At 43.9% G+C, this 11,628-nt stretch overlaps 1 pseudogene; it reads left to right on the forward strand.

The window, feature by feature from the left end:
- The first annotated feature begins 5,583 nt into the window (after nt 1-5,583).
- The window catches only part of LOC110299718, a 24,407-nt pseudogene continuing 18,362 nt past the window's right edge, over nt 5,584-11,628 (forward strand).

Consider the following 11,628-nt stretch of genomic DNA (forward strand, 5'->3'; position numbering starts at 1 on the left):
TCTTCAGTGTCGTAAAGTAACCCTTGTACAGGTCTTTCACCATGTAGGCTTATTTCTTGGCATTCACTTTTAGATAGTATTTTGAAGAGAATTTTCCCCTTTCTTTCTCATCATGTTTGTTATCGGAGAACAAGCTACAGGTTTTTGTAGGTTGATTTTGTTGGAAGTGTGTACCATGTCTAAGGGCTTTTGGGTTGAGTCTTGAGGATCTTTGAAGATCTCATGACATTTGCAGAAGGAGATATTTTGATTATTTTTATTGTACTGTTTTATTCTTCTAATCTTTTTTGTATTGCTTTAACTAAGACTTCGAACACTCTATTGAACAACAGCACTGAGAGCAGACATCCTTGCCTCACTCCCGATTCTACAGGACCTTGAATAAAGTGTACAATCAGTCTCTTGGTATTATTTTTATAGCCACATGTGAACATACAAATGTCACAATACAAAAAGATTAATTTAGAAAAATGCCTCTCATGCCTGGGGTGCTCTTCATGCCAATTAAATGATACAATCTGGAATTGGGAGCCAGGCACTAGTAATTTACAAAGTGATTCCCTTGACGGTTGAGAATCATTAAATTAGGAAGCACAGAACCAAGAAGATCTTTGAGAAGATGAACAAAAAGAAGGAGGAGGAAGAGGAGGAGGAGGAGGAAGAAGAGGAGGAGGCAGCGGCGGCACCATTTTTGTGAAAGGGGGCTACAAAGAAGCACCCAATTATAATCTGACCACATCCCCATTTAATATGAGGGAGATGCCATGGACATGTCTTGTCTATCTTCAGGTTCATGTGCTCATGAGTTCAGGTGCTTTCAGAGTCCCGAAGAGAGTATCAGATCCCTGGGAGCTAGAATCACACAAGGTTGTTTTTAGGTCTTAAAGTAATGTGGAACAAGTCTCACTCAGTACCTGTGGCTCCTTCCCAGGGCTTCTCACTCTGCCCTCTACCCTAAACCACACCCTTCTAAGGACTTGCGATTCCCAACCCCTATCATCCACTCCGGATCCCTATCTAACTCACTCTCTTGTCTCTTGGACCATACAGCCTCTCTTGTTCTGCAGTTCCTCTTTTGCTCTCTCTCTCCCGTCTCTCTACTCAGTCAGGTTTAGTCTGCTGGTCATATTCAGCCTGGACTCTTCCCTCTGTCTGCTTTCTCCCTTATATCTATAATAAAAATCTTTTCCATACTTTAGAGTAGACATTTTCTTCCTTCCTTCCTTTCTGCCTTCTCTCTCTCTCTCTCTCTCTCTCTCTCTCTCTCTCTCTCTCTCTCTCTCTCTCTCTTTCTGTTGTGAGCCTCCTGATGTTGGCACTTGGGACCCACCTCATTTTAGGTCCTCTGTAAGAGCAGTACACGCAGTACATGTTCTTAGCGACTGAACCATCACTCCAGCCCCTCTAACTTTTTATTAAGCCTAGCCTGAACTGACATAATCTCTTCGAGGTGTGCTGGAGTCGGCCTTTAGGTCCCACAGCTGTGTTCACTTCACAGTGGCACCTGGCTATCATTTCAGTGCCTTTAACATCCACTTCCTTTCTTTTCAAGAAACTTCTTAGAGATTCTACTTCAACCCGCTAAGACAAACAGCATGTTATAGCATACCATAAAAGCAAAGGAGAGGAAATGGACTGGGATATTTTCTCTCATTAAACAAGTACCAGACAGGGCCTTAATAGTAACTCCTGTTACATTACCAAAAGGTGGATGTTTTTAGATAATGTTTCTTTCTTTCTTTTTTTTTTTCTAACTTTCTCTTGAGATTGCTCCTTTAGATTAAAAGCAGCATTCAGTGGATTACTGGAGCGCTATAAGGGGACAGGCAGCTTTATCAGGCATAGTAAGATCCTCTCCCCCAGGGATGCCAATTTTATTGCAAGGATTACTTTGCTCAAAAAGTTGGGGAAGAAATATAAATTAACCCTGAATATCAGGTTTTCTTCTTCACCATCCGATGTTCTCTGTGATGTTTATATTTCGAGAGTCACAAGTATAATTGCGGTTCTGTGAGACTGTAACAGAACAGGACATTTGAGTTATCTCTACTGTTTGTCTTTTATTATCAAGAAATTTGTTTCTGATGAGATGAAGTTATGTTATCCCTGTGTGCTAGCGAATGCACGTAATCCACTGGCCAAGGGGAAGGACATTCTCTAACTTTTAAAGTTAATTTTGCTTGTTATGACTAGTGTGTGTGATGGTGGGTGTGTATGCGTTCATGTCATGGTGTACATATGGAGATCCTTGTGGAGTCCATTCTTGATTTCACCCTTATATGGGTTCTGGGACAATATGCACGTTACTAGTTTTTGCATAAACATCTTTACCTCCTAAGCCATCTTACCAGCTCCTTCTTTTACTGTTAAACAGAACAAAGAGTGACAGGCCATTTAAGATAGATGCTCTTCTGGACTTGTATATGCATAGATACATACAGCATTGAGTTCCGTCAATGACAACCAATGAAAAGCAAGTTGCACACAAAAATTATCTTTTGCCTCATGATGCCAAATTTCCACTCAGCCACATCTGGAGACTGCAAAAGTCCAGGTGACCTGAATAGATGACTCAGGGGCAGGAAACCATGCTTAGCCAAGGTCAGTTATTACATTATGAATTCAGCTTCTTGCTGAATCAATCCACTGTGCTTCTATTTTCCAGGTCTGCAGCACCCAGTACTCTCACTTTGTTTCCACAAGTCACAGAGCCCTTCCCCCACCAGCACCCTTGCTCAACCTACTTATTCCATGTACCCAGTATGGGGCTCCAATATATGGTCCAACTGGCTCATTGCCTGTTGGCTCCCTCTCAGACTTCAAGTTTCAATTAACATGATATGCCTAGCCATGCCCCTTCCTCCAGAGTCTGTGAGTTGGCATCCTGTCCAGGTCTGCATCCTATTCCAGAGCTAACAGAAAAATACCCATGAAATAAATGGACCCCCCAAATCAGCAACTAGTTTGACCAAAATGTAGACATCAATCTATTGCTTTATTTTAGTGATTTTTTTGCGAAGAGGATATGTTTAGTCAAACATCCACAGGCATACGATGATTAAATGTTGCAATGCATTATGATAACATAGTTTTACACTTTAAAAGACTGAGACTTTTACTGGACTCCACAAAGTTAATAATGCACTTTGAGGTTACTTAAGACTTCAGGCTGTTGTCCTGCTGTCCTACCTTGTTTAACCTCCCTTAAGAGAACAATGTAACAATCAATATTACCTGCCTTAGATTCCCAGTGTAATCATTGTTTACAACCTAAGCTACAATGTATAGCTGTAAGCTTGGTTTATGTGTTGTTCCATGCCAGAGCTAAGCAATGCATGTGTATTCTGATAATCATTTGCACAAAGCAGCAAAGATAGAGGGTGAAAGCAATCTTATATCAATCATAGATATTGTACACGACACACAGCTATTGCTTGATGAACAATGGTATTTGTTATCTGAGCCTGTTGGGATCAGCTGGCATCAGTGACTTAATCCCGTGTAAGCTCTGTTGCAGAGTTCTGTAAAGTATTCCCTCCTTCCTTCACCATGTGATGCTTTCTGTGACGTTCAACACATACATAGTAAAACACTTTGTTAGGAACAGGCGTTCTCAGATTGGCACACATTCACACAGTCCCAGACAGACACATTCACACAGATGGACAGACACCAGGACAGCCTCACAAGACAGCCTTCAGGCAGGCACGGATTCAAACTCAATCAACACACAGACAAGAGGAATGAAGACACAGGGGGCCTGAAGTGCAGAAATAAAATCTAGATGATAACAATCCAAAGTGTTTTGATTTCGTTCCTTAATGCTGCACCAACACGTTATTGGTAACTCAGAGTTTATTATTAGTGTGTTCAAGCTGGGTGGATTTGATGCCCCCTGTCACTTGAAATTTATCTAATGTGTCTAATCCATGCAATCAAACATTCAGAATGTAACAGTTATCTCAGCCACTTAGAGTCAGAAATTGCTTGCTGTTAATGCCACAGAGGCTTCCCCTGTAAGATTTTAAGCAGTCGCTACACTGAGTGAGCTATGACCTGGGCCTGACACTCTCTCTGCACATCTTTTCCTTCACTACAATGCTGATGGGCAGCTATTATTTCTTGGTTTGATTGACTGACTGACTAACTCATCCATTTGGTGCCTCTCTTGTATTATTAATCATGCCAAACTCCTTAGCTAGATATTAAACACCCAGAAGATACATATAACTGTATTAATAACAATAGCAAATACTGTATATTTCCTAATGCTTGTTTTCTACTATGTATTTCCTACAACAGTCACTCAGTGTTTTCCTTTGTAAGAAAGTGTAGAGCTACACATGACAAACTCAGAATGAACATGAGTCAGCATGTGCTGCTCTTCCTAAGCCTGCATCTGATGCTTCTTTGTATGATATAAGGCAAGTTGCTTGTTCCTTCCTCTATACGATGGGGATGTTGTGGTACCTACCTCAGTGGATGGCTGTGAAGGTGACAGCGGATAACTATAAAATACTTAAAGTGGTGGCCAGCACGCAAAAGTATCATCAGCTGTTCCCATCCCATTATTGTTGCCTTATTGGAATGGTCTCCATCCTGAGAAAATCTTTATCCCCAGTGTTAGCATCAAAGGTCCCACAGCCTTAGCATAAGTCCACTTTGAGTCCAAATGGCTGGATGAGGACAGGTCAGGCAGACCTTGTTCCAGTCATTCTCCACTGCTCTACTTAAAAGTTCCATCTTATATCCTGTAACAACATTTCAGGAAAGTTATAGTCTTTAAACAGGATGTAGTGAAGAAATCACGCCCATTTTTTTGCACAGACTTCCACAAAGATCTTTATCCTTTGACCTCAGAAAGGCTAAGGCATCACCTTGCTCAATGAAGCGTTGACCTCTAGCGCCCCCTGCTGTCTCTTTGTGGAAAATACAATTGAACGAGAGAACATGTTTGATTCTGGAGGTCCAAATAAAAATTCCATGCAAATATACTAAAACTGAAATTAGATTTATATCATTTGACCTGTTCTCTCCAGTTTGTCTTTTATCTCTTTGTTTTTCCTTTGCAAATTTTGCTTTTTTTTCTTTATTGGGCGTTTTTCGTGTCTTTTTGTTTCCCTTGATTTTCAGATATTTGTTTTGGTTACTTAAAATTTTGTCCTACCCTTGTCTCTTTTTCAGTTTGGTAAAACCCAATGAGGAGTATAATGTGACAAATGACAGTGTCCTGAGACAAGTGGCCCCCCAGCAAATTTAGAGCAGGCCCTTGAGGCGAGGTGTTGTGCAGCCTGATTTGCCAGAGGGCTTTGGACTACCAGGGTTCATGTCCTCTCTGTCTATTAAATTCAACACAAAGTGCTCAGGAACCCAGAACCAAGCTGTCCTTGGCTGGAGATGGCACCTTAGAATGCTTGGAGGGGTGGTTGAGTGGCTTTGTGGGTGGAGGAGAACCACCTGTGTCAGCTATATGTCAGGAACAGATGACAGTAAGCAGCCCCCAATATTGACCCACCAGGAATCCTCATGAAAAGTCTAGGCTACCCGCCTTCCGGGGCTGAGGCAGGAGAGTGGAGGTCCAACATGCGATCAGCAGCAGGAACCGAGAGGACCAGAGGCATCTCCGAGCTGCAGGAATACCTGATTGGATTTGACCGATTCTGGAGCTGTCTGGTTGAAAGGGCTGATGGGCAGACCTGGAGGGTCAAGTGGGCTGTTCCTCAAAGCCTTCTAGGTCACTCTAACCCTCCCTCCAGTAGCTCCTCCTACCTTTCAGCTGGGTACTTGGTCCTTCTCAATCCCCAGGCTCTGAGCTACTTCTGGGGTTCCCAGGCAAAGAAAGGGAGCAGCAGGAGCCTGTTTCTGTAAGAGGGTTTCCAGATTAGCCTCCAGTGCACCCAGCTGGGCTGGGCTCCTTCCTTGCCCTCTGGAAAGAAATGAGCTGAACTGGTCAGCGAGAGAGCTGGGGAGATTTATGAACATCATCCAGAGGTAAACGCTTTGTGAACTTGCTTGCTAGTTTGATGTCAGCTTGCCACAAGCTTGAGTTGTTTGGGAAGAGGAACTCTCAATTGAAAAGATGCTTCCATAAGATTGGGCAGTAGGCAAGGCTGTAGGGCATTTTCTTAGGTTGTGATTGACTTGTGAGGGCCATCCCTGGGCTGGTTGTCCTGGGTGCTCTAAGAAAGCAGGCTGAGCAAGCCATGGAGAGCAAAGCAGTAAGCCTCACTCCTCCATGGCTTCTGCGTAAGCTGCTGTCTCTAGGTTTCTGTCATGACTTCACTCCGTAATAGACTGAGCTCTGAAATACTGACAGAAAGAACAAAAACTTTAAATCACCTTAAGTTGGAGTGATCCCTGACTAGGCTGTCAGAAGTGATGCCAGCACTAGCAGACCGGGAGGATTCAGTGGAAAGTCCTAGAAAGAGAAAAGCAGTGTGGAGAAGGACCAAGATTGGGTTGTCTGAGCCACAGATGTGGTCAAGTGTTCATTGGGGTAAGTAGAGTTCAGAGACTTGTTCCTGCAGGGTAAGTGGGCTTCAGTGTCCAGGAAGAGGGCAGTTGGCACTTAGTATCTGTCTGTATGCCTGATTGGGCACTACGCTTACTACTTCACACAATGAGTCTAAAAAGGCATTGATGTAGAGTCTGAGATAGGTATGTTAGTATTAGCGGCACAGGAAGATACCATTGTGTCCACTTCCTGAGACATGTGAAGGAAGTTCTTCTCATCCCACACAGGGCACTGATTATAGACCAAAGAATGGATTCTACCAAAGTTTAACTTGGTAAGCCAGTGAGTTGGGGGGGGGGGGACGGTGTCACTTACAGGAATAGGAATGCCTTAGAGGCAGCTGTATCACCCCAAGTCACTGTTCATAAAAGGCCCATTTTTGGGGAGCTCTCTGTGACTTGCAGGCAGCTCAGCCTGCTGGAGACTGTTCTCTTTTCAGAGGAGAGTCTTGTGGTTTATATAACCTCGAGGAGGGAGGAATCTTTATGAATGTGGTAAGTTTCAGTGATTTCCAGAGAATTGTGAGTTCCTTACCGAGTGGTCTTGAGCCTCTCTTTAGAGCACTGGTTCTCAACCTTCCTCCCTGGTTCTCAACCTTCTGAATTCTGCAGCCCTTTTATACAGTTCATCATGCTGTGGTGACTCCCACCCATAAACTTATTTTAATTGCTACTTCATAACTATAGATTTTCTACTGTTTGAATCATAATATAAATATCTAACATGCAGGATATCTGACTGTGACCCCTGTGAAGGCGTCATTTGACCTCAGGGGGGGGGGGGGTCTCAATCCAATAGGTTGAGAGCCACTGCTTTGGACTATCCTGAGTTTGTTTCAATTCAGAGGATACTGTCCTACTACACTGAATGTTAATTAAAGATGAGGGTAGGGTAGTAAAATCGTTCACTATTATTTTATCAGGACATATGTGACTTCTTGTGGTCTTTAATGTTTGCTGATGAAATTAGGGCTGCAATGTTTGGTGGATATATATTTATGCTTGTAATATCGTCTCAATAAATTTGATCCTCCTATTAATAATGTAGTATCTCTTTTATCTCTTCTAACTTTGACTTGAAGTATACTTATTGGACATCAGAACAGCCATGCCCACTTGATTTTGGCTTCCATTCACTTGACAGATTGGCAGGTGTCTTTATGCCCGAGGTGTGCTTTTTGTAGACAAAAGACATTGGGATCTAGTGTCTTATATCCAGTTAACCAACCTGCATGTCTTTGTCGGGTGAGCCAAAGTCATCACATTTATGATTGTTCCGGAGAGGTATAATTTTATTGGGCAGACTATTGTTTCTTCCTTTCCTTTCCTGTGTTAGAGCTCTGCTAGTGTACCGGGTAAGGCACAACAGGGCTCACATGGATTCTCCTCACCCGCTCACTCTTCCCATTAATTCATTCTTTCCTATGCTCATGTGATGAAAACAGTCTTCCTCTTCTGCATGTAGCATTCCTGCAACTATTTTCTGTAGTGCCACCTTAGTTTGCCCCTGGTTATCCGTTTGTAAAATAGGTTTACTGGCTATGGGAGGTTGAAAGTTGAGCCTCAGGGAGGTCCTCTCCCTATATTTGCATGTGTGCAATCCCCATAGCATACAGAGGGTTCTTAAAGTGGTTTAGACAGCATGAGTCCAATAGAAACATACTGTACTTGTTTCCGTGGTCTAAGTTTTTAGTGGCAAGGCAAAAAAAAAAAAAAAAAAAAAAAAGATCTTGGAGCCAGCTAGCCTGAGACAGATTCTCTTAGAAGGAAAATTACTTTCCCAGAGTGAAAGCTATGTATTCAGATCCTAATGATGAGACAGTGAGGAATGAGAAGAAAGCTCTACATTTGATTTAGAGTAGGGAAGAAGTTCTGTGAGTCTGAGAAGAGAGAGAAGGCTGGGGTGAGGGCGGACAAGCAAGAGGTAAAGAGGAGGGCCAGGAGAACTTGAAGGCAAAGTTCAGGATGCAAATGCCTCCACATCCCTATGTCTTGCTGCCAGTGTTCCTGCAACCTTTCCAGGGTCTGATTAATTTCTTAGGAGCAGGAGAGAGGGAGAGAGAGAGAGAGAGAGAGAGAGAGAGAGAGAGAGAGAGAGAATAGGTTCAGCAAAGGAATGTCACAAGATTTAATGTACATATTAGGTTCCTTCGTCTGTTGAGGGGAGGTTCGTTTATTCCACACTCCACAGAATCCTGGATAACTGGACTTCCTTAATACCAGAACTACTGCTGTATAACAGAGGGCAGAGGGTAACCCCTCTTTTCAGGCAAGACTGGAGTGGCGTGAGATTACCGCAAGGCACAATTTCATGTCATTTTAAGGCTCTTATTTTTGGGGTGGGTGGGTGTGGGGGGGGGGGGGGGAGAGACTGATTCTCCTGGACTTGCAAGACTCAAAATGCTTTCCAACGCTGGAGCTCTGTGTCATTCCTCCCGGACATCTAAGCTTGACTATCCTGGTTTCATCGAGTTTTATAAAAGCAGATCATGATCTGCCTAGACAATGAGCTGTAAGGGCACTGGAGCTTTGAAACCAGATCAACTTGGCCTCTTGACTTTTGATACTGCACATGCTGCAAGTGTCTGCCAGCCCGGGAGGGGGCAGCAAAATCCAGCCTGGATTTAGGAGCAGCCATTCTCATGCTCGGACTCTCTAGGCAGGTGAGCAATAAGTTCCTGGGAAGGGCTCGATGAAGTGACCGCACATGCGCGCTGCGGGCCGGGCCTGGCCCCTGCCCGGGGATAGAAAGGGTGAATCGCACCGCGGGGGTGCGGCTGCGTTGAGATTGCTTCCGGAATGAGGTACTGAGCTTGCGTGTCGCTCTTTCTGCCCCCACCACTGTTTCTCTCTTTAGCCACAGTTGAGGCTCAGGACAGCAGATGTTCTATATATTCATTCCCACAGTGCTGACTTCCCTGCCCTATGTTGTCTTGCTAAGGTGCAGAAATAAAAGGGACTTTGCTGTCCCTCCCTGCCCAATGGCCTTCTAGTGCTGGAATCTTGGTGAAGGTTGCAGAGTGAGCTCATGAATTCCAATGTCTCAGAATCTTGCAGATGTGGCTGGGAAATGTCCTCATGTCCAGGGACCTCAAGGGATCATAATAGTTAAAGCTATTATGCTGAGGCATGTGAAAATGCACATGCTAAGTTAGAGCGGTTAAAGGGTGTGCCTAGTTTTCACACTCATACACAGTTGTACCAGTTTGAAACCAGAACTCCTCTCCCCTGCCTTAGGCTAGGACACAGGATCAAATCGGGAGTGGCTTTTACTGACAGCAGATGGTAGGATAAAATAAAGCATCTTACAGGAAACCTGGCATTGACTTTTTGTGGTAGGGAGCTTTCCAATCTTGGAACGGAGAGGGAGCAGAAAGGTGCCGGGGCGGGGGGTGGGGGGGTGGGGGTGGGGGTGGGGGACCGCTTCCCTTGCTCTGGTCTCTTCTCCACTTACAACCAGAGTCATTTTTCAAAAATCATTCTGAATGGCGTTACCTTTCTTTAGATCCTTTTAAGTCCCTGTTGCGTACCAGATGTTTACATTATGATTCATAGAGGTAGAAAAATTATACTTAGGAAGTAGCAGCGAAAATAATTGTTATGGTTGGGACCACCATAGCATGAGAACTGTATTGAAGGTGAGCCGCTGCTTTAGAGGACCTGAGACCCTGGTGGTTGGAAACTCGACTACTCCTAGGAGCTCTTCTAGGGGCTGGGCTGACAGTTTCGAGTCCATGGCGCTCATAGCTCTTTGACTTTCATCCTCCTTTAGTTTCTGCATTCTGGATCCCCCCCTCCCCCACTCCCTTTCTCTTTTGGAGAAAGGGTCTCGTGTAGTCCATGCTGGCCTTGAACTCGATCTAGCCAAGGGCAGTCTTGAACTTGTGATCCTCCTGTTTCTACTTCTCGAGTGCTGGGATTATAGAGCCTGCACCGCCATGCTTCGTTTTATGCGGTGTTGGAGCTTGAATGTAGGGCCGTGTGCATGCGAGATAAGTCTGTGTCCACTGAGCTACATCCTTAGCCCTTCAGCCTCAAGTGTTGTTTCTCGAAATATACATGAACACGAGTGTCTAGAATTTTATCTAATTTGTGTGGCAACTATTTGTGTGCTTTCCCTTTCTCAGGACCTTGCCGGCCAGTGCACCTCTCTATAAGTTGTTGGCCCTGATTATTGTGCTTTCCCTGCAGCTACTGCTGTAGTTTCTCCATGTAGGTTTTTCTTGAATTGCTTTGACATTACTTATTTGATATCAGTTTCTACCTTAGATTTTGAGCTATAGGGGCCGAGCTTTCTTGTTTTGTAAATTAAATCCCCATAATTTTGAGAAGGCTCTGGGACACTCCCTTTTCTCCTGGGCACTGGGCAGATGTTAAGTATCATTAATGCACTGGTTAAAAATCAGTAATACGTGCTAACAATAACTCCTTCAGGTTCTTACTGGAAGCACACCTTCTCTTCTTCGTGCTCCTGGGAATAAGCAAAGTCTTAGATGTCTCTTGCTGCCCTGGCTGCCTTACACAAAAGAACTGGACCTTTATCTCATTACTCTCATTTTGAACTCTCTCCAAATGCTGTGAAGAGACTGCACAAACATTGTAGCAACCATTTACACCTAGGCCAGAGGGGAAGCACCTCCCCCTTGTGACCAGCAGAAGGACTGCTATGGCTGGGGGCCTTTATTTGCATACAAGGCTTGCTGTGTTGTACAAACACCCCTCTGTACATATAAATGAGTTGTCCAGTTCTCTTGGTGATTTATCTGGGAGATATACTTATGTGCTGTGCCCACTTGTTTTTTAAAATATTAGGCTCAGTAAAAGGCTCCTCTTGAGTGGTGCTTTATTTTTTATAAACAATTTTTTATTAGATATTTTCTTCATTTACATTTCAAATGCTATCCCCAAAGTCCACTATGCCCTCCCCCAACCCTGCTCCCCAACCCACCCACTCCCACTTCCTGGCCCTGGCATTGTTTTTTAATTGCTGAGTAGTACTCCATTGTGTAAATGTACCACATTTTCTGTATCCATTCCTCTGTTGAGGGACATCTGAGTTCTCTCCAGCTTTTGGCTATTACAAATAAGGCTGCTATGAACATAGTGGAGCATGTG

Source organism: Mus caroli, chromosome 1 (genome assembly GCF_900094665.2).
Source record: "Mus caroli chromosome 1, CAROLI_EIJ_v1.1, whole genome shotgun sequence".
In the NCBI taxonomy this organism is placed as follows: domain Eukaryota; kingdom Metazoa; phylum Chordata; class Mammalia; order Rodentia; family Muridae; genus Mus; species Mus caroli.